A 25,078-nucleotide genomic window follows, 5' to 3' on the forward strand; every position below is an offset into this window, starting at 1 on the left:
TGAAAAGCACTTTTTGCTGTCAAAATTCAATAAATCTATTCAATTATGGCCAAGCTGCGTGCAAACGTGATTTTGATGTATCCAATTGTCATATAAGTGCTTACATATACATAGTATGTACATAAATGCCATTTATATAAAGCGTTGTGAACCAATTACTGCTAATTAGAGCGGAAGTGTAACGCTTTCAAATTATTAAAAATTAGTTTGCGTGCAATTATTGACAACAAATGCACGTGAGTTTGCATGCATGTATGTATGTATGTGCAAAAAATTGTGCGACTAATCTCTAAAGAGAGTATTCCGAGATTACTCTCAATCGGGTACGATTGGGCATTAATTAGTCGCAACTAGTCTTATACGGGTACTAATGGAGGTCAATTAGTCTCGACTCATCCCTTATGGGTATAATTGGAGATCAATTAGTCCCCAACTCATCTCTAACGGGTACTATTCACGATTTAATGATATGTACGCACTTAGTCAATGAAATTTCATGTGCGGCGTTGGCACACAGAGAGAGTATTCGCCTAACCAAACTGAGCAACCTGGTTCGAATCTCAGCTGGCGCAAATTTTTATTTTTATTTTTTTGAAGTGACTAGTCGCTTTTTATACCCTTTCGGGTATAAAGGTGAACAATTAGTCTCTTCATAGGACATGCTCGAACAAATGCGAACAGTTCGTTCCATATAAAGAGATCAAAAGTGGTATTAGTCGCATGTTCCTTTGCGAATGCTCCCGGAGTATCCCGGATTAGTCCCATTTTTTGCAGGGTTATTACTACGACTACCACTGAAACAAGTGAAGCTGGAAAGTCAGGAAGCCGAAACGTTGGCACAAAAAACGAACTTAAATTGNTACCTAGATGCATATACCTTATATGTATATACAAATGTAATTATGTATGTATGTAGTAAAGGACGACGACAGTAGCACATTGCCATTACGTATACGCGTCGTGTCTACCGTCAACATTTGTATCGCTAGTGAGTGAGTGAGCAGTGGAAAGCAACTCCATTAAATTGACATTAAATTTGTAACAATGCAGAATTGCATTGCAGAAGTTGCACTTCTTCATCTTGTTCAATTCCTCCACCACTGACTCGCTCATATCCTTACCTCTCTCCACTGTCTACTGCGCCTGCGAATCACACCACCTGCATGCGAGATCAGTTCTAATTAAAACTGTAATTTTAAGTGGTGCCGCATTAAAAATGCTAAAGCACAAAAACGTGCCGAGTGTTCGTGAATTGTGTGTGTGTTTTTGTTTGTACACACATATGTAGTTGAGGCTGAAGCGGTAAAATGCTGCTACGCTGCGCGTCCATCCATAATTAATGTGTTGGCGAAAATCACGCGCATGCATGCATACGAAGAGATTTTTAAGCACACATGAGTCAATGTGAGTGTGTGCACATATGTATGTACATATGTATGTATGTGTGTGTGTTGTAGTGAAGTGCCGCCATTTTGCTGCAGGACAACTGTGACAGCAGCTCATTGACAGCAGGCGTTGGCTGCTTGTCTCAACTACAATGAGTTCAAGCCTGAAGGCCAAAAGCCGAATACAATGGTAAGTAAGTATACATAAATGCAGCAGAAATTTACTGTTACGAAATGCCTGCAGTATATGCGTTTTACATGCGACAACTGTCACCTAGCTATAGACGCAAGAGACTGGCAGGCGGGCAGTCAGCCAATTGACAAGGTTGCTTTGTTTAGCTTAACCCATAAAATTCGCATAAAATACGAGTACTGCAACATTTTGCATTTACAACTTTTTTACTAAAGCTTTTTTGTTTTTTGGTTTTTGCTCTGGCAGTTCATGTTGCTATTCTTGTGCTCAAATGCTTGTTGTTACACGTCTACTCAGGCATTGTCTGTGCGCTTGTGGTAAACAAAGTTGCAACGTGTGCTCAAATGGGCGTTGCAAGTCGCTTGGCTTGGGTGCTCTCTCCACCGTTTTATTGCTCTTACTTGATTGTTTTTCTTTGTAATTTTAAAATTTTTTGCATGATTTGCATTTTACATTCGTATTTTTGTTTCTAAGCGTTCACCATTCATGCGCTGTCCTATGCTCAGTCGGCAGCTGTGTTCGCCTTTGATTTCTTGTACTGTCGCTGCTGAGTAACCACTCACTGGCACCTCCTTGCCATCTATTTTTTTTTCTTTTGCTGCTCGCACTGAGGTTGAACGTGTTGCGCCACTCATCTAGAGGTTTTGACCCGCTTACACGCCTCAAGGCGTTGCATACCGCACGGCCCACTTAAGCCCAAAAAAAAAACAAGGAATGCAAAATATGCAACTCTTAGTTATTTGCGGAAAATTTTCAGCCCTTTTGTGTCTAATTAGTACTAGAGCAATTATGGCGAAGACAATGTTGCAATGTTTGTGGCAAGTTCTAGTGGACATACTCAAGTGGCATGCACGCGTAAGCAGGCGGCAGCAGCAGCATGGAACAAGTGAATGATAAATAGCATTTTTAAGCGTAAGCGAAAAGGAAAGCCGAAAAAAGGATAACAAGCAGCCTTAGTAGATGCTGGGGAGAGGGGCTGAAAAGGATTTAGTAAATACTTAGAAGCGCCTTAGTGCTATTTAAGGCTACATAGAAAAGTTAAAATTCAAATTTATGCTAATGCGGGTAATTATGCAAAGAGCAGCAGGCAAGCAAGCGAGAGTAAAGAGTAAATGTGGCAGAAATTGCGCGACGCATACAACTGCCATGGCAAGAGGAACATGAAAAGTAGTTAGAAAACAAACAAAAAATATGCTCAGCAATAAAATAGCTAAACAAAGCAAAAATATGCTTTTGTACTCGCATTTGTAGTTACTGTTACTACAGCGTGCGCCGTGGCCGTGTCGCGCCAGGAAAAAGGATGCGCTACAGCATGTAATGAGCTCAGTCAGAGCAGCTCAAAAATTCAAAAGTAACAAAAGAAAACGAAATTTCAACTAGAAGACAAAAGCGTAGAAATGACAGTGGAAATATTACCCTTTTACTTTTTTCCTTTTCTCTTTCCCTACTTGTGACATACACCTACATTCGTCCTTATATTAATTTATGCATAATTTTTGGCTTTGCACAATATACAGCGACAGCGCGAAAGTATGGCAATTATTTTCAAATAATCATTTTTTAATGTCGCTCATGCCAGGCGAAAAGCATAAAAGCTGGTGATGTTTTTGGGGGAATAAATTTCGCAGGACGGCGCGTGAGGTATTGAAAAATTGGGTGGCGATGAATGCGTGGGCGTGACTATAAGCGACAATGAAATTAATTAGCAGTGAATGTCCTTTTGATTACTGCATTTTCCTTTTAAGTAATTGCGATATTAAACAAAAAAGCGGTAATTTAATGGTAATTTCATGCGAGAAGGTATTAGTTATTAAACAAATCGAAGAAACCCAACAGCATTTGTGCTATTCAAAAATAGCATTTGTGCTAAAAAAAAATAGATATATTGCGTGTGTATCAGTTAAATTCTGCGATCCGCTATATAGCTGTAAGGCGTATGCCGAGCTCCGGGTTCGTGCTGGGGTTCCCACAAAATAGAAAAATATTTTTTTTTTTTTGGTTATATTAAGGACCTCTCAAGATAGGGAATAAAACCTGCCCATAACAAAAATTTTTTTTTTTTTTAGATTTAAAAATAATTGAAACGTGACCTTTGGCAAGTTTCGAGAATATTTCTTTGGTTTTTTTTTGCTGTTTATGAATTTTTATGAAAGCATAGCTCATATTCTAGCAATAGTTCATATATTCATGTTTCACACATAAAACGTTGCGTTTATTCTATCGATACACATACATAAATATATTTATCTGCACATACAAACAAACATATTCCTTTTTGCAGCATAAGTCCAACGAAAAAGTCATTAAAATTCTGAAAGCATTTCATATTGCAAACAACTTTTACTTAAACGCATCACTTATACGCCATGTTGCACCACTTAAGCTGCGTTTATTAAAAGTTAACGAAAAGTTGGATAAAGCTACAATAAATTAAATTTGCTATAAATAAATTTGAGTTGTTACGCAATTTACCAAAGTAGCGCAATAAATGAAGTTTGCGAATAAATTTACAAGTGCACCGAAGCGAAGGCGTTGTATGAAATTCGCACTTGAATTCAATATGTATGTATGTATATGTGCATATACTTATTGAGAGTATATGCATGTATTAGACTAGAGATCGACACATCGACAATAGAACATAAAAATTTAAATTTTGAAATATCCAAAATTCAGCTGTGCATGGTTAAGAACCTCTATGCACAAGCATACTCCAGTTAGGAGCTCATTGAAACTCATTCGGAATGTTGCACCTATTAAAACCCACTGAATGCGGCAAATGCGCTCTTGTTAATTTTCGTTTTAATCATTTCGCACAGTAGATGCAAACTGCCGCACCAATGAGTGCACAAAAACGCACTCGGCTAGTATTTACCAAGCTTACAAGCAAAGCTTACAAGCAAAAGCAACCAGGTGACAATCAGCCACATGGCAAGTGACAATGGTAATGCTTTCTGGAATGTGCCATGTGCCATGTGTAGTGGGCATGGTGTTGCTGGAAATCAGATCAGCAATTGTGGATGTGTGTCGCACTCACTTCCACACACTGACTCACGCCCACGCCTTGGATGAATGAGTGGCGTTGAAGCAAATGTTTTTCCGCTGCGATTGCTGCTCGTTGCGTCGTTATGCCATTTCATTTTCATTTAGCACTTTTTCGCTACCCTTTTTGTTGTCATTATTCTTTATGTTTGCGGTGCAATTATGGTTGGTTGGCATTAGGTTTTGGTTACATTGACGGTGTGGTGTGCTATTATGATGGCATGCAGGTGCATCGCTTACGTTTGTAGACTTAGGTAGGAGCGTATTAGACGTGGCTTATGTGTGTGTGGTGCTGCAGTTAGCATTTTAAGGAGTTATGTACATGCTGTGACCTCTTAAATGACTCTTTTCATTTCTGTGGTTTTTAATGTTTTTCTTTTTTGGAACTGTTGTTTATTGCTGTAGATATTTTTGTGTCAAAGAATCTTATTGAAAAGTAAAGTTTATTTATTAGAGAAATTTTATTTCATAAAAAATTGGGAAGAAGTTTTAGGACAAAACCAGTTTGGCCACAAATGTTTATAAGCACAAAATCTTGGCATAAACGTTTTTGAAACAAAACAATTTAGGGAACAAATTTAGTATAAAAAAAATCCTGGAAAAAATATAAAAAATTAAACATAAAATGCGAAAAAAATAAAAAAAAACTAAAATTAAAAAAAAAATATTTGTTTGAAAAACAAAATTTTTGAAAGCAATTCTAGAAAAAGTAACAATTTTAAAATTAACAAAATTAGATATTCTGGTGCAAAAGAATCTTATTGAAGTGTAATGTTTTTTATTAGAGAAAATGGTAAGAATTTTAGAAAACTTTGTATAAAAATATTTAAAATCTTTGAAAAATTTGTAAAAAAAAAATAGAAACGAAATGCGAAAATAATACAGTTTTAGAAAAAAGGGTTAAAAAAAAACAAGTTTTTATGAAAACACTGTTAGAAAAGGAAATATTTTTCAATTTAAAAAAATATAGGAAAAATATATTAAAAGAAATATGTTTCAAAAAGCGAAAATACTTAAATTTTGGAAAAAGTATTTTTTATTTTTTATATTATTTTAGTTTTTTTGGATTGAAGGGGTTTTCCAAATTTCTTAATATAAATACATAGGACCCGTGCGCCTTACTTTTTCTTTAGTGAATAGTTGGCAATATTGAAATTACAGTCCAAAAGCATTATCATTAATAATTTTTGTTTTTGTGATCAACACTTTTTTTATATCGAGCCCTAACCACCAAAAAGATGTAAGCGAAATTTTTCCAAAATTTTGGTTTTGGCGCAGAAATGCATCTAGGAAAATGTTTACTTAAAAAAATTTTTTTGCTTACGTCTTTTTGGCGGTTAGAGCTCGATATGTATTTGTTTTTTTTTTCAAATTTATGCTTAACTGATATTAATTATTTTATATAGGTGGCAACTCAATATTTTAATGATTAAAAAAAAGTATCCACTCAATTTAAATTTCGCGCCATGCACGCTAAAATAGCAATACTACATCTGAAAAAAAAATCACTCACACCCTATAAAATGTCTTACAGCACCACCTCTCAACTCCAACCGCAATTGCATTTGTATGCCATTCATTACGCACAACTTCTCAAATTGAGCGCGATGTATACGAATATGAATGCATATTTATGTAACAAATTTCCACTTAAAAGAGGTGAATTCAAAAAGCGACCACACAAAAGTGTAAAACATTGAAAGCCATTTAAAAGTTTTCTGTTATCACCCCACAAGAAAACTTTTTGCGCAAATGTGCGCGGCGCTCGCAGTTGGCGTTGCACGGCTGCCATTTTTGCTGTTCTTGTTGAGCCCAAAACAAAAGTTGACGGCGTCAGCAATTTTATAAATATTTGATAAGGTTAAAATGGTTTGCATATAAATATTCATTCATTCTTACACATACATTTACTGCAATTCGTACATGAATATTTTATGTATAATAAATTTTAAAATTTATAGCAGCAACAGCAAAAGTTTGTGAAAATTTTCGAAGGAAGAATTTAAAGAAAAACCAGCAAAAAAAAAGAATAAATTCAAAAAATAAAATACAAACAAAAGAAGCAAGCCAGCAATAGTAGACGGGCTCAGCTGTAGCCTGTTCTGAATGCAATTTGATGTAAAGAAGCGAGTAAATCCTGCTGGCATTGAAGATAAAGTTTATGATGCCACATACACATAAACTATAAACACATACCAATGCGTTAAACCTTCATTTGCAATCCGCTGTATACAAATGCATATAAATACATTTTATGTTCATTTCTTTATTTCGTTTTTCAACAACGCAACGTTGTTTTTGTTAAATGACTGCTGCAGTCTGCGCATTTTACTTCATAGTGCGCCCAAATATGTGCAGCGACCGCTTGTGCACCCACTTAGCAAACAAACGGCCCTTTAAGCTGGCTTGCTCGCCTTCTCTAATAACAACAACCACGGGACTGGCACACAAAAGTACTGAGCTGACAATTAAATTGGTAGTTGCAAGAAATTATGAAAGAAGGCAAATTTTCAAGAAATTCAATTAAAACTCGACTGCTGTCACTTGGTCGATTTGTAAGTGTTGTTGTTGCTATGATGTGGTTTGACCTTGCTGCTTGTTGCTGCAGTGCTGTTGTTATCACTGTTGTGTCTTTCTGTTATTCGGAACTTTTTCAGCAAAAAAAAAGTATCGTTTGGTTGTCGTTGGGCAGATATTTGGCAAGTTTGCCTAGTTTCAAGCAGCATTTGGGGAAGGGGGAGTGGAGGAAATTGTGCCTGCGGTTAAAAAAGCCGATATTCAGGCAGTTTCTGCAATTCGCTTCAAATTGGCATTTAATTTTGTTTTTTTTTTTTACAAATTTTATTTTAACTTTATCTAATTTTCTTGTTATTATGTTATTTTTTTATTTTGTTTACTTTCCTTTTTTCGTATTGATTAGCTTTTTATTCATTTATAGCTTTCAATAATTTTCTGTTTTTAAATTTATCAAAATTTTACTTAATTACTTCCTCTTTTTACATTTCTTTTTATTTTTTGTTTTATTTCTTTAACTTTAGAATTTTTTTTGTTATGTTTTTCTTTTTTGCTAATTTTTTATACTTTTTATTGTTTTTGTGTTAGCTTTTGTAAAGTTATTTTTTTTTTATTTTAATGTGAATTTTTTATAACTTTGAACTTTTTATTTATGTTTTTTTATTCTGTTTTATATTCAACAATTTTATTGAGCTTGCGGCCGTTCTGTATGAAAAACGAGGTGAAAACACAACAACAATTTACATATAGGTGGAAGTTATACCTACTATTTCGGAGATCACCACATCTCCTCATCAGACTTCTTCAACCGCAGTCTCTGGGATATGAACCAGCGGCCTGAAGCTCAATAAAATTGTTGTATATAAGTATTATAAAGACCATAAGTAACAAAAAAACAATTTTTTTACATCTTGTTTTGTTTTATTTTATTTTATTATTTTTATTTGATCTAATTTAATTTAACTTTATTTAATTTGATTTTGTTTCATTTTCTTGTTTTTTATTTTATAAGTTTTTTTGTATTATTTTATTTAGTTTTATTTGTTATTTTTTCTTTTATATGGCTCTTTATATTTTTCTATTACTTTATGTTTTAATTTTTCTAAATTTTACTTACAGATGTATGTATGTAGGTACTCCTAATTGAATTGCTTTATTTCAGTTTAACCTTTTCTATTTTAGTTTATATTATTTAAATTTATTGTATTTTGTTTGCTGGGTTAGAGCTGCTTATTGTATTTTATTTGTTATTTTTTCACTTGTTTAAACTGTATATGTTTTTATTATTTTTGTGTTAGCTTTTCTAAAATAATTTTTATTTGTTGTATTTCAATTGGTTTTGTATTATTTTTAAATTTCATTTTAGTTTATATTATTTGTTATATTCTTATATGACTTTTATATTTTATATTTTTCTTGCTTTCTTTAATTCTTTAAATTTAACTTATTTTACATATTTTAGGTAGTTGTTTTATTTTATGTATGTATATATTGCTTTTATTTGATATTTTTATTATTGTTTTTTTTTTGTAATTTTTTCGTTTTTTTTTTTTAATTTTTAACAGTTTCAAAAATTTTGACCTGTCTTTTATCTCTGCTCCAACTTTTCGTCGTCAGTATTTCTACACTTTCTTTAGATCTATTTTTGTAGCTTCGTAAATGTTTAATTTGTTTCAATAATTTTGGGACACCAATAATACTGAAGTTTCAGTAGTTTAATTTTTTGTTTATTTCTTTTACAAGTTTTCACCGTGCTAAATTCTATTCCCTCAGACATCTCTTAGACATGAAAACTTGGTTAATTTTCTTTGGAACAAGTGTATGCAAAAGCTCCCCAGCAGTTTGCCACTCCAGCTGTTTTAACTGTTTTTCTGTTGTTGCTCTTGTTAGCTTAAGCAATTGTTTTTCAAATATCGTCTGCTGCCAGTCGGATGAACAGAAACAACAACAACAATTAAGACAGCGAACGAGCAAGTAAGTAAGCAACTGGCAGTAGAACGCAAAATTTCGAGAATTTGTCCAACAAGTTGTGTTTGGGCGCAGACAGGCGCATGGGTTTGATAATGTTTTTTTTTTTGGGCACGCGTGTGCATGTGTGCGTTTGTGTTTACTTCTATGGCGATGTGCGTTGGTGACACCAATATTGTCTGGTATGTCTGTTATCGCTTTCTGGAATTGTTGTTTTGCTTATGCAGCTCATCGGATGGAGCTCATTCCGTTCTCGGTGCTACTACACCAGCAGCTGTTGCTGCTGCTACTTGTTTCGCACTTTTATCTGAACGAACGATTTTAAATTGAAATTTATGATTTAATACAATTATGAAAATTTTATCATCAACTGTAGAAGTTTGCAAGTGCAGGAGATAGAGAGAGAGAGAGATGAGGTTTTGTAGGAAAGGAAAATGTTTGCGTTGCAGACGCTTAGGCTCAAAACCAGCCTGGGGTGCCTAAGCTCTTAACACTAAATTAGATTTCACTTCAAAAGCATAGATTTCCTTTGCATGTGCAGCATTTTGCTTTCAATTTCATGGGCTTGTACTTGCTGTGTTGTCGCAATTAATGAAAGTTTTGAACACTTTGGCGCAAGTTTTTCGAAAATAATTCAATTATGGTAATAACATTGTGTAATCTATTGACTTTTTACTGTAACTGTTGTTCGATAACTGTGCTGCAGGTGTTACCTTATTTTTAACTTAGCGAACTCGCTGGAAAATTTAGCTTTGGAGTTTGTTTTTTTTTGAACTCATTAATAATTCCATGCAGTTTACTGCTGTTGCTTGTAAAGCGAGAAGTTAAATAGCGATACTTAGCTGTTTATGTGCGTGCAACGTGGAGTGTGATGACTAAAATAAAATGACTCTTACGCTTCGTTGCGCAAAGAGATGCCACATTATTCAGCCCAGCTCGCTATGTCCTTTTTAGCTTAACCTTAATGGATGCTCATTTTATATACCCTACATGCGCGCATGAAATGCATTTTATATGTTGTTGTTATTCTGGCATGCCGGAACACGTTTATACAGAACGTTATGGGTAGGTAACAAAAGTTGCTGTTCTTTTCTTTTATTTTCTATACAAAAGAAAAGAAGAAAAATGTTGAAAGAATAGCAAGAAAAAAAAATTCATATCATAATGTGAGCAATATCGGGGGATTCCTGGCTAAAAATTCAGCATGCAATCCACGCCGGCAACAATGTGCACTTTTATGCTTAACGTCATGTAGCCGTACATGTAATGCCTGCCTGCACTCACACTCGAACACGTCTCAGAGTAGCACATAAATAGCACAAACATGAAGGGCTGCTACACGTTAAGCAGGTATACTCATATCGTCAGCAAATACAGCTTCAGTAAAAGCTACATTTTACCTCCGCTATGCGGTCGCCAAAGCGCACAAATGCTTGTTGATAACATGCTCATATACTCACAAATATGTACGTACGAGTATGTATCTCCACCTTCTTGTGCATTTCGCATTTGCTGCAACATAATGTGAAAATATTTGTTGCAGCAGCAAGCCAAGTACTAGGCGGCGAAGTATGGTGTTCGTTTATGTGCCCACATTATCAAGTATTCCTTATTGTGCAATGAGAATGAAATTGCAACAGCAACAAAAAATTGCAACGCCAACAACAAATGCATTCTACAATGCTTTTTATGGGGCTTTGAGCTCAAATTGTATGCGTGCAATAGTGCGTCTAGGTGGGGTTGTAAAGTTTTATTGTGTTTGTTAGCATGCTTGCCAGTGCTTTATTTCACACCGTTATAACTGTAGAAGCTGATGAGAGGCTACATATGGGGCATTCCATTCAAATTCGGAAACCATATGGCTTTTGCATCTCCGTTTTTTTCATATTTTTTTTTTTTTTATATATAGTGCAAATCGAGAGAGTCCTCCCTGAGTTTTTTTGTATTTTTTTTGTCTAGTCGTTTTCAAGATATATAAAAATGTTTTTTGTTTTAAATGCCCTTAACCTTGGGAAAGGTGGCTGATTGAGGCCATTTTTTTTGAATTCAATAATATATATACTTGTAAAATGCAGTGAAGCATGCCGGGTAATGCTAGCTTTATAATTAAAATTTTAAAATTTGATAGGAATACGGTTTGAAAAATTAAAAATTTCACACAAACATCCGTATCAATCGGTTCATTTTCGGTAAAATTGTGGGAATTAAAAAAGGGATTTTTCTCAAGAAGTCGACATCTCGAAAATGGCTGTGCAAAAAAAAAATTTAAAAGAATCAGGGGTATCTCTCCCAGTTGGTACTTTAACATTAAAAATTATAGCATAAATAAATAGAGTCCGTATTCGATAGGAATGCCCCATGTATGTACATATATGTAAGGAAAGCTCTTACTACGTAAAGTGCACATAAGCTATACATTTTATTTACGCAAGTAATTTAAGTTTCTGCGTTAAGTATCCATAACGGTAATTCTGCAATGTTTGGCCATAATTTAATTAGGTAACTTGTTTACGTGCAAATTTTTGCAAGCTATAAAACGCTATGGTGAAAGCGAAGGATTATGTAGTATGAAGTAGAGGCGTGAAAGAGAATTGGGTGGGGCAGCTCGAGTCTGTGTAACTTTTACCATTTTATGACAGCCATAACAGTAAAAACTACGATAGCCGGGAGTTTAATTAAAAAGTGTTATTTTAAACTACATACCAACAGTAAGTGCAGTTGGTGGCTAATATGGCAGCGAAAGGTCGAAAGTTATGGATCTGAAGTGGTACTATACTAGCCGCATTAACAAAAAAAAAACTATTTAGTACAAATGTCAAAATGTCAGATTGAAGCTGAGAGTATGAATTCTCAATAAGTCTAGTAAACTTTTTTAACTGTCTGCCTAGCCTTGACAATGTTTAATATGAATCCAAGGCGCTCAATACTGCCTAGCTGTCCGATGTGAGCTTCATAAGTGTCCTATTAGTCCTTGTACAAAGGCATTAGCGTATAGTTTTCGGAAACCTCGGTCCAGATATGCCGGCCCTAGTACAGCCATCAACAAGCTTGAGTCCAACAGAACACTAAATTTGCTATTTTTGCTTTTGTATTTGATTTGACTGATTTGTCCACTTGCAGGTATTCGGAGAAAATAAATACTTCTGTGGAAATACATATACATATATTTTAGGCCAAGTCAATGCACTGCGTAACCATGGCGAGCAAGTCTTAGTCATTAGTATTGTAATTTCAAAGTTTATGTACCTACTTGTGGGCACTATTCTATTTTTATTCCAAACAATATACATACATACGTCGACGTATATACATACATACATATATATGAGTATATACCTTTACATACGTTTTTTTGTTATAATACCAATCGCGGAATCACTGAGGACCAACCTTTTTTTGAGCTGAAAGAAAAAGAGAAAAAAAATATTTCTTTATTTACTGTAGAGTACATGGTTTTAAACAAAAATTTGCTTTTTATCTACAACAAGTATGTATGGTTATGCAATAAATGCACTTATTGGAAGAATGAAAAAGATGCGAGAAAATCAGAAGTTATAAAAAACCAAAACGACAGGGATGACCGGATGACGCCTTATCTCAGAATTTGATTGAAGGACGCTCTATTTCAGAAGCCGTTTCTAAAACGCCCTATGTCAACATATTTTCAATATATTTCTGAGATAGAGCGTTCTTCAACCATATTTATTATGAGATTAGAAGTTTTTCTGTTAAATTCTGAGATAGGGCTTTTTTGAGCCATTTTCTGAGATAGGTCGTTATAGAACCGTCCGCCGAGATAGGCCGATCTTTCACTTAGCCGTCGAAAAAATGTACAAAGATTTTTTTTTTTTCCAAAATTGCAATTATTTTTGAAACTATAACCTGCATAATTTTGCATAACAACCTTTTTTTTAATTGTATTAAATTTGCGATTGAAGTAACCTCAGGAAATTTTTTTTAACACGCAGATAGTGACAGAAAATTAGCATCTTTCGCACAATTTTTTTGGAGCGTAATGAACCGTATTCTTGTTTTCGTACGAATCGAAAATCAAGAAAATTTGTTTACAAAAAATTTTAATTTTCGATTCGTCCGAAAAGGAGAATACGCCTCCATATTTGATATTACAAACAAAAAATTACAAAAATATTATACTAAGCTGCTAAATAGATTTGACATTTACTTAAAGAGAAAAAGAACGCACTTGGCGAAGTCTCTTTTTTTACCGACACAATGAACGTTGATGGGGGCTCAAATATTTATGCAGTCGAAATACCAAAATTGCAGGAAGTTGGCTGAGAATAGCTTATCTAGCATATTTTTCTGAGTTACTCCCCCTGCGTCTATTTATTTTTGCCAAACTTGAAGTAGTGGATTTGGTGGTAAGAGATTTGGATCGAATGCAGAGGTCTTTACTGAAACAGAATTTGAAAAAAAAACGCTGTAAAACGCTCTCAAAGGAGACTATTAGTCCAATTCTGTATCGGCGACAAAAAATTTAGTAACTGACAAATTTAAACTTTTTCGTATATTTTTCCGTAAAAGTAATTTGTCACAGACACAGAATAAAGCCGTATGCTTACAAATACACTTCCTTTTTGTCAAAAAACAAATATACTTTATAAAAAGGCAAAATCTTTAATACTTTTCTATGTTTTCTTTATGTACATAGTTCAACAACAAAAAAGCGCTCTGTTCAGATTTAAAATTTAATATTTGCACATTCGCAAAATGAACAAGCATATGTATATGGCTATATACATATGTATGTATGTAAGTGCATATGTTTTTATATACATATGTATGTATGCGCTCTATATCAATATGTATACATATTTACATATGAACACATGCATATAGGTATGTCCTACTATTCATCTATTCTGCTTGTGGATTTCCTTGCCTATTTTCTGCTTCGTTTTCTTTAAGTTTGAAATTTTCGCACTTGTCGTTCCCATTCTGTATGCATTGTACGTACATATTTGATTTCTTTAATGCACACACCCCCTCACTCCACCCACATCTTTCTTGAACGCCTTCCACATAATAACACCTGGCCGGTGGCATTATAATGGGATTGCTCTTTTTTACGTTGCCCATGCTACCGCTGCTGTTGAATATTTTTTGCTCGATGCATCCCTTGACAGCCAGCATCTTTGAAGGAGGTAAATATGTATGTAATACACAGCTACATAAAATAAATGCACATATATGTACATACAGCCAGCAAAAGCATATGAGCGCAACAATGTAAGTGAGCAACATTAAAGGTTCTTGCCTTTTTGCTGTTCACCAGCTCGTACACGTTTGATTACAGCAATGTCTAGCTCTAAGCATTTGTATATATATACATATATATATGCATGTACGCTGTGCTAGCCAAGGTGTGCATGACTAGATGGGCGTCACAATTTGTGCCATCGGTAATTTGAAAGGCGTTCAAGCTGTTGGTTGCTCCTTTTTTACCAAACACATATACATACATATGTACGGTCTCACAAATAACTACAAAGCGTAATATAAAAGCACACTCACTCATACATACATACACACTCTTGAATACACTTGAGTATGCACTCAAAGCGTGTTGCAACTTTTTCCGCAAGCACATATTCACATGCAACTTGCAAAATCATATATGGACCATCGTACACTGCACGCAGCCAGGCACAGTGAAAAGCCTCACTTTGCTTGTATGTACTTAGGCCATATTAAACAGTTTCATGCAATTTGTTTCTAGCAAATTTTTCTCATTGCAAAAATACATACATACATACATTCATTCATACATTTGAGTGCTTGCTTTGCCTAGCAGCACCAACCATACTTTGCTTGCACACATTACGTATACGCCGTGCAGGCAACAAACTTTGCACTGTAGTGCACTCTTGCTGGAGTAAGTAAAGCGCATTGAAAAGCGACAAACAAAGCAAAAAATTACAGAAAATTCAACGAAAAAGTGTAGAAAATATCAACTTATTCGCTCTGTTTCTGATTCTATGCAGCTGTAAAGCGCAAAGAGGGCAATCCTCACTGAGGAAAACGGCATTTAAGCGGGTTAATTAAACAAAAGTTTCTTTTAATTAGTGTTCTTAAGGTGCTGCGGCAGCATTTTGTGGTACTTCCATTTGCAATTTAGTAATTTAGTGCTTCTTTTTTAGTTTTTTTTTTCAATATGCCTTCATTTCCACTTGCTTTTGCTACACACAGCCAGAAGGCTTAACTGCATTTAAGGTGTTTGCTGAAAATAAAATAAGTGTAGATGTGAACTAACTTAGGGTCCAAACATAGTGGAGCGGCGAGCAAAGCGAAGAGCTTAGCATCGAGCAAAACTTCAATTGCAAACATGTATGTATGCTTGCTCTTCACTATGCCTACTCCCACTGAAAAATATGCGCTTAAAATCGACGCTTTGCTCTCGATGCTCTCTGCTCGCCGCTCGGGGCTAACTTTTTAAGTGGCTTGCGGGATGTACAGCCGCAGTCGTGCAGGGGAGGAGTGGGCTGTCTGGCAGCTGTCGCGGAGCCATTTGCAATTATTATATTTTTGTTTTAACCCCCAAAGATTTTATTGATATAACAAAAATCGCTTTGAAATATGAAAATAATGAATGCGGTTTAAATGAAATTAAAGACTTTCATGTTTTTTACACATCAAAGCCATTTCAATAGCATTTATACATATCTATGTGCGCATGTAGACTGGTGCTCGCGGCTAGAATTTAATTTTAATAATTTTTCAATTTCAATATAATTTGTGTTTTAATAAGCTCCGTGTACCTCGTTCACATTGACATGCACACACAACAGTTTCTAAAGTCAATACATATGTAGCAGTGCGTTATTGAAACGGATGTACTTGTGTACTTGTATCTGTTTTGTTGCCCATACATAATACTCATCCGGTTACAAATTACAGCATTTTAATTTGAACAGTTTTTTTTTTTGTTTATTAAAAATGCTTTCCCAATTAACGAGCATATATTTTTCATTGATGAATAAATCAGTTGATTCGTATCAAATACTGTAACAAAAAAGTAATTAATAGCTAAATAGTTGTAAATGGAAAAATATATTATTCTTAAAATTTTAAGATATAGTGATATAAATAGGTATTTTTATTAAAATAAAATAGAACAAGTTGAAACAAGGAAAAAGACAGAAATAAAAATAAAAAAATTAAGTCAAAAAAGTAGATAAAAATAATGCAACAAAAATATATATATGAGAAAGTGAAAAAAAAATAAGACGAATAAAAATAATACATATATGCAAATAAAAAAGTTAAATTTACAATTAGATTGAATATAAATGAAACAAAATTAAATCAGAAAAAGTAAATAACTTTAGAAAAAAAATATAAGTATGTAAAAAGAAATAAAATAAAGTTTAGTACATACCTATAATAAAATAAAATAAAACAAAAAGTTAAAAATAATAATAAATAAAATAAATAAGGTAAAATATACAATAAAATCTGATGAAATATAAATTACACAAAACTAATTAAAATAAAATGAAATATATTATAACTAATTTAAATATAGATTGAAAAATTTAATAATTAAATAAACCAAACAAAACTAAAGCAAAAAAAAAATAAAATAAAACTTTAATAATTTATTTTTGAGCTATAGGCTGTATGTTAAATAAAACATTAAATGTTATCTTGCTGCAGTCTGAAGGCGAAATATCAAAATAAAATTAAAAAGTAAATAAAGCAGAAAAACATTTAATTTTTTATTTAGCATACGGCCTATAGCTCAAAAATAAATTACTAAATTTTATTATACGGCCAATAACCAACACAATCATAAACTGAAAATGAAACAAATTAAAACGACATAAAATAAAGTGTAATACATATAACGAAATAAAACTACTAAAATAAGAAAAAAATGTATCTCAAAAAATTAAGATCAATAAAAACTAGAATGAAAAAAAAAATTTAAAACTAAAAAAAAAAAAAAAAAATTATAAAATAAAATTAACTAAAAACATAAAACAAAAAAAAAATTAACTTAAATAAAATAATGTAAAAGATGAAATAAGAAACCTAAAATAATAAATCAAATGGAAGTAATTAAAATAAAGTAAAATAGAAATAAAAACAAAGTACAAAAATCTATATTTGGTTAAATTAATCCAGGGCTTAAAAACTTAAAATCTCTGAAAAATATAATTTTTTGGGCGCAAGATACTAGCAGTAATTAAAACTTTCGCCAAAGCATTTCTCCAGCGACCAAATTAGATATGCTTGAGTTTAGAATCTTAATAGCAAGGAAAGTTTCTTACAAAAGCATTTAATCTACGATTACTACACCCATATTCAAATTATATACTTAAGCAGTTAATATGTGGGTATAAGAAAGCTGAACTACAAGATCTTTCGCAAACATTCCAATGTAATTATGTACATACTTATGTAACTAAATGGTTATCAAAAAGTAAGTTAGGGTGCCTTACAAAAAAAAAAAATAAATAAATAAAAATGTCGCGGTTTCCGCCGGATTTATGCAATCTAATATATTTAAAGACGTTTTTAGATTTACGAAGATTTTTGAAAAAAAAAAAATCCGAAAATCGAGTTTATTAAAAAATTTGTTTTTTTTCCAAATAATTACCTCAGATGTTGGAAGAGTTTAAGCTTGGTTGAACATTTTATCATTTTTATCAATGGAATCAAAATAATGATGTTTATGTAAATCTTAGTAGTTCTCCAAAATATTTCGCCAAAGTCTTGAAATATAATAAATTTTATACTTCCGATGGAAAAAACAGTAGCAATTTTTTTTTTTGTATTCAGCTGATTCACCCTAATACACTTGTGTGGAATATTGACAAATTATGCAATTTTCACTATGTAGATTTTTGCTCTAATTGTTAGTAGTAAAATGCAATAAGGCGTAGTAAACAATCAGAATTTCATTATAGAGGTCAAAGTGGGTGAGCAAAAACCACAGATAATATTCGAAAGCTGGCATTTGGTTCGTCATTGCCCACATGTAAACACGCATAAGTCAATATACTTATATGTACATACATATATTCATAGTTGAAATCTACTCAATAATTTTAATTATGACCTTAATAAGGCATGAATGCTACGAAAATTAATTTGCAATTTGTATGTTATGTAACTACATTTTGCAATTACGAGTTTGTACATTTGTTAATAAGCACTTGAAATGACAAGAAAAAATTACACATTTGTGTTCTTCCAAAATGTTAACATGGCTTGCAATTAATTTACGTGCATGGAAAATTTCTAGCCATCGCATGTTGATATAATTCAATTTAGATGAAAATTATGTGTTACCGCATGCTAAGGAAAGCAAATATACATATCTACACACATACAGCTGTACTACACGAGAGCATTATTGCAATGAAAATGCATGGGTGTTAGTAGATAGTTTGTAATGCTTGTGAATAATATGTATGTATGGATTCTAAATGTCATTTGCTACATTTCCGGTACAATTATTCTCTGGTATTATAAGATGTCACATATGTATGTATGTACATATATATATACTAATACACAGTCAGGTATGCACTTATATTTGCATATTTATAAGTGTACTACACCAGAGACATCGCATACAATATACATACATATGTACAATAACGTAAACTTACTCCAATTAAAATATTTATATGAATACTAGTGTGCCTCGTAAAAAAAAAACAGTTGGGATTTTTCCACAGGAATTGTATACAGTTTATTAAATGTACATATGTATTTAAATAAATCCGCCAAAATTTTCCAAAAATGTTATTATTTGAATTCCGTTGATAAAATGTTTAAATATTTGTATGCACACCATCTAAGGTTAAACATCGCTATCATCTGAGGTGATCAATTGGAAAAGGTTATTTTCAAAACCAGTTTTATTTATAAAAAAACTTTATTTTTGGTGGTATTTACAAATTGGGCTTGCTGACGTATATTTTAATATTTTTTTCCAAATATTTTTGCGTAAGTCTTTTAATATAATAAATTTTTAAATTACGGTGGAAAAACAGATGTTTTTTTTTCTATGCAGAGTGATGCGCCCTAATGTATACATATACATATGTAAATAAATGTGTGCATACGTACTTATGAATGGATGTATGCCTGCATGTAGTTGTCTGTATTTTTAAAAGCTCTGTCGCTATTACGATGCAATAATAATTATAATAATTTTGCAATTTGTAATTGCCACAGCGTTGTTTGTAGCATACATCCTTTATACTCGTACCACGGAAATGTAAATATTTGTAGTAACATTCAATTGTGTATACGAGCACATATTTTCATAATTGGTTAATATGTTAAAAATAATGGCTACAAAGCCGAATGGGAACAGGATTTGGTGGTTTAATGGATCCAGGTATGACAGTTTGGCATAACACCAGTTAGAGGGATGCACCAGGAGTAGGGGCACTCATAGTGGGCATACACAATGTGCCATCCTACATCTTCGAATGAATGTAAATAAATCAGCAAATTAGTTGTGAGAATACCTAAAAGTATGCAATGCCGAACTCTTATTACATATTTTAGTCTGGGTGCAATTCACAACCGGAGTATTAAATCCATAGAAATATATGTATCCACAACTATTCGAAAATGCATACGGAATGATATAATCAATGGAAAATAAGCGGTTATTACCAAAACATGCACAACTATTTAAATGCGTGTTTATGTGTAGTGATAATCAAGTCATTTATCGCATTCCCCAAAATGGTGCTTATAGACATGATTACATATAAAGCACAAACCAAATTTACAAGACAACAAGCAACCGGCATTACTGCAAAACTATGTAGCAGCCGACTAGGGCAAAATACGTTCCAGTGCATTATATATGTATACGTAGATATGTATGAAATGCGTATGTATGTAAGCATGAAATTATATATGTATGCACATCTTATTGTATAGCGATTAAATAGCTTGGAATTGCGTCGTAGAAATGTGGAATTCTTGAGCATTTATGTATGTCCATATGTGTGGGTCTACGTGCTTATAAATATGTATTTATTTCCATGGAGGCATCATCATAATATGCTTTGGCCATATGCGGTCATTTTCAATCACATTCACACACACACACACACACATAAATAGAATTGTATGTGGGTAGGTGTTAACCAACCACAAATAGCCATTGTGTGTGTGTGGAGCCTATTGGTGTCCTTAATAATGCATTGCCAGACAGATTTGCCACATGCACAGAGTAAAAGCATTAAAATGCTATTATATGCACATACATACATATGTACTTGCTTATATGAATACTTGTACGTTAAGCTTATGAATGCTTATGTGCGTAGGCATAGATTGAGTGGGCGTTTCTGGACTACTGGGTGCTGTTGCATGAACTAAGCAAGATATTAGATTTCTTTGGTTTTCTATAATTTTTCGAAGATTACCAGTGACAATCAACCAAGTACTTCTATATAATGATTGAATTATGTTTCAGCGCTAAGGCAATGCAGCTAAATTTTAGTCTCCAGCTTTAAGATTTACCTAAGTTTTTTCCATTTCTGAAAGCGTTTTTACGCGCTTGTTTATGCCAAGCTAGCGGAGGCGCTAACGTTAGAGAAATATTTGGTTTTAGATTAGAATTCTAATGCAGCTCTCTAATGTCTCTCAAATCAAAAATCGGAATAGAGAACTGTGCCAGAATTGCATTTGAGAATGATTGAAAAACATTGGACATTAGAAGGCACTTACAATTCGACGATAGAATACTACTGGACACATTAATATCTAACCTTCTTCTCGATATCGAGAATTAAGTTTACTTTTTTCAGAGAATGCTATAATTTTCAACTCTCTAATTGTCTTCTAATTGTCTTCTAACCTTCTACCTTATAGAGAAACACATTAGAATTAGAATTGCTTTCGGAGTATTATGAATAGTAGAGAAATCTACAACAATTACTAAAGAAATCATAATTTCCCCTTGCTATTTTTTTATTTTATCGAAATCTATAAATTTATGAATATTTGTGTCGATATGTATTTATTATACATATCTTCTAATGGAATCCTCTACTGTTGTATGTTTGGGTGTTTATCTGTGCATATTTAATCATATCGATATAGTCGTTTTTTCCTGTTATCGATACATTTATAGTCATCGTTATCGTTATTTTTATCGGTTATGTTATCGACGTATTTATCGTTATTGTTATGGATATATTTATCGTTTTGTTTATTTATATATTAATTGGTTTTGTTATCGATGTATTTATAGTTTTTGCTACCGATATATTTATTGTTATCGTTATTTCCATCGGTTATGTTATCGATATATTTATATTTGTAATTATTGTTATCGTTATTTTTATTATTATTGTTATCGATATATTTATCGTTAGGTTAGGTTAGGTTGAATATATTTATCGTTACTGTTATTGGTATATTTATCGGAAATGTTATCAATATAGTTTTACAGACTGTTATCGTTGTGTTTAATAATATAGTTTAACAAGTATATTACTGTCGAGATAGTTTTAATATTTCTATCTATTGTTATCAATATTGATATGTTTGCTCTTATACCTATTCATCGATATCGACGCCAATAGAAATGTCAATACATACAAAATACTTGTACTTATTCGAAATTATGCTAGCATTCCAATTTGTATACTAAAATCGTACTCGCACAAAATAGCGTTGCCATGTGCTTTTATTAAGTCAATTTACAGCTGCAAAAGCCTAACTGCAAAAGCCTAACTGCACACTTAACTGTTTATAAGCGAAAATAAATTACCCAGATGAGACCAACGATACTTTAATAATGATTGAAATATTTTTGTTCATAATTAAAAATACAGTACATGCGGCAAAAATGCAGAAAACATTCCTTTGATGTCTTAATGAAAAGCGACGCAGCAGCATATTGATTTAAATTAAATATGTACTACTCCTTCTTCTGCTTCTTCTTTAATTCAGCCGTGATAGGCCATTAATTATAAGCGCAAGCGTTCGAGTGTAAGTCATTAAAATGTGCCCTGAAGCCGAATGCGTTCGTACGAATTGAATATACAACATAAATACCTCATGCATTAGTGCGCACATACATACATCACTTGTATGTAGACATGCATATATACATATTTATGTATGAAAGAAAATGCCAAAGAAATAATACAATCAATAAAATGTAGAGAATTGGCAATGGCATAATAACATTCGTTGTCAGAGTCAATACTTTCTACGCTTAATGAGTGATTCCGACACGCAAAAGCACAAACGAATAATAAACATTTCAGGATACACCTTCATATTGGTGTATGTACGTATATGTGTATATAAGTACGAAAATGTGTCTATGTTAAAAATGACAATAAGCGATTAATTCTTTTTATTAAATGCTACGGTATAAACTGAAATCGAGACTTTGATTGAATCTTTTTAAGCAAATAATATGCAGAAGTATTACAAAATATTAGAGAGCTTTTACATATACGAGTACCTTCTTACATATATATATGTAAATATTTATGTAGGTAAGTTAAGTGTTAACTAACCGCCAACACACTTTCTCATATTTATAACATGTTGGCCAAAATATTAAGTTAAGTTAAGTTACGGAAATCAAGTCTAGACTAACTGAGCTTTTATGTTTACAGCATAAGCATTACATAGACAATAAGCTGTATTCTTTTTCATTAAGGCAATAATGTTCAAGCGCCTAAAAGTATACATATGTTCCTATGTAACTTAATCAAGAAACATTTAAGCGCTTTAAGAAATTCGTTGCTTTTTTATTGACTTTTAAATTAAAATGGTTTTGTCGACACTTCGTCGCCAAAATTTTATTTACACTCAACTACTTGAAAGCTGTGTTTGCGCGAGCTGCAAGTGAATTGGCTGCTATTCCATTTCATTGCCTTCACATTTATTGGCAAATAAAATTCGCTAGTGGAGATAATAGTGGCACGAGAGAGTAGTTTGATTGACACAAACGCTGAAATGCAATAGAATAAATTTTATTAGTTTATAGTTTATGTGGGGAATGTGGTTATAATAAGTAAACCGAAAGCGGCGTAAAAAGCAAAAAGGAAGGAAAAGCGAGAAGTGAAAATTGTGGAATAAGTACGCGAATAAAATAATTGTCAGCAACGTAACAAAATCGAGAAAACCAAAAAGGAAGAAAAAAGCGTTAAATAATGCAAAGCAATTTTCGTGATATTTTTATGTGGAAATAATAAATTTTTTTTATGAACATACATACATAATATGTATGAGAAGTACACACATATTCACATATATATTCCACCATTGAACTTGCAATTCGCATTTTTGCAATGCACTTAACCTGCTTCGATTTCAATTTCAATTTCAGTTTTAATTTCAATTTCAATTACAAGTATGCGTCAAGTATTTTCTGTTATTGCGCTTCGAAAAATAGGTATGCAAAAGTGGAATGAGATGAATTTGTGTAATTTGATTCCACTCAGCTGCTGTGGTGGCATTGTTTTGCATTTTATGTGCCAGCGTGGTTATTGTTCGTTGCTGTTGTTAGTGCTCTGCATTTAAATGCAAAATATTCAAGTACACGTCCTTCAAACGTAACAACAGAGGGTTAAACTATATGCAAATATACAATCAAACTTTATTGTTTTGCAGTTGCACTGTAGGGCAGGAGGGTTGCCATTGAGATTCGCATTGTAACCATAGCGCAATAATTGTTAAATGTATTCACTGGAAGTTTTATGTGGCGTGAATTGGGGTTGTAGTTTTGTAAAAAATTGGAGTTATAAATTAATTTTAAATGCTAATTTGCCAAAAATTGTGAATATACATTAGGGCGGGTGGTCATTTTATATGGGAGATAAAGCACAGAAGGATTATACGTGTAATTCTAAGCAATATTGCGAAAATAAGTTTCTAACCATTTTGCTGTAGTGTCGTTAAGAAGTGCTTAAATTTTGTATTAAAGCATGATATAAGGGATTTTTTAGATATCAGGAATCCATTTCTGCACTTATCGTTTTCTTTAATCTTCCATCAGAGTGAAATCTTTCAAACTTTCTTCAAAACCTTTTTTTTTTTTTGCAAATAAGCAATTTTCAAATGGATTTTCGACCCATAGTTTATTCGGAAAATTTGCTTAGAATTACAAGTAGAATCCTCCTATGCTATTCGCGCATAGTAAAAAAAATAATAATAATAAAAAAATTGCCCCGCCCTAATATACATACATACGTATGTACACAGTTTTTTGACTTCAGAGGTTAAATTTTTTGTTCATATTTACAAAATCTTTTAAAATCTCTTTTGCAATCGAAAAATAATCGTGAGCCTCTACTCTCTGCTATGAGTTTCTTTCGAAGATATTGATCGATCTGTTTCGATATCTTCTAGATAACGTCATAATGAAACCAATTTTTAAAATGTTAATAATTACAGTGCGATTTATCTAAAAAAAATTTTGTAGTTTTCTGGTTAATTTGGAAACTTTTCTTGACTTTTTAAGATTAATGAACTTCTTTGGAAAATTTTGCGATATTTTTCCAATTTTCTTAACATTTCAAAGTTTGCGTATCAGAATTTGTTTGAGTTTTTTCGAATTTTTTGTATATTTTCGGAATTGATCGAGAGTTTTGTAAGTATTTCAGGGTTTGATTTTTTTAGAACATTTTTGACACGTTCGGTATTCGTGTTTTATTTTTCGAAATCTTTTATATTTTTTTTATGGATTTCAAGGAAACTTACCGTTATTTTTTTCGGAACCTTTTCAGAATTTTTCCGTGACTTTTCTGAGTGTTTCGGGATTTGTTGGGATTTTTTGGGACTTTGCTTCACCTTTCAAAACTTGCGTTTCAGAATTTTTTTGTGAATTGTCGGGGATTTTTCGATCTTTTGTCAATATTTCAGGGTTTGCATCTAATTTTTCTTAAGATTTTTCAGTGTCTGCCTTTTAGTTTTTGGAATTTTTCGTGACTTGACGGAACACGAGAAT

General features: G+C 32.6%; 2 protein-coding genes across 5 annotated transcripts in view; one reads left to right on the forward strand and one right to left on the reverse strand.

Moving 5' to 3' along the window:
• Positions 1-25,078, forward strand: part of Lerp (lysosomal enzyme receptor protein) — a 178,204-nt gene that overhangs the window by 147,406 nt on the left and 5,720 nt on the right. The gene's annotated exons all lie outside the window — the stretch shown is intronic.
• The window catches only part of Tl (toll like receptor), a 152,157-nt gene that overhangs the window by 21,130 nt on the left and 105,949 nt on the right, over positions 1-25,078 (reverse strand). For 2 of the 4 annotated variants that reach the window (XM_017610111.1, XM_017610110.1), the window contains one exon: positions 12,493-12,503. The exons of 1 other annotated variant lie outside the window; for it this stretch is intronic. The gene's annotated coding sequence lies outside the window, so the exon portion shown is untranslated. Of the gene's footprint in view, positions 1-12,448; positions 12,504-25,078 lie in introns of all 4 variants that reach the window. One more of the 4 variants, XM_017610112.1, reaches the window with a different exon arrangement.

This window comes from Rhagoletis zephyria, unplaced genomic scaffold (assembly GCF_001687245.7).
Source record: "Rhagoletis zephyria isolate East Lansing unplaced genomic scaffold, Rhagoletis_zephyria_1.1 Rzeph_scaffold_00282, whole genome shotgun sequence".
Lineage (NCBI taxonomy): Eukaryota > Metazoa > Arthropoda > Insecta > Diptera > Tephritidae > Rhagoletis > Rhagoletis zephyria.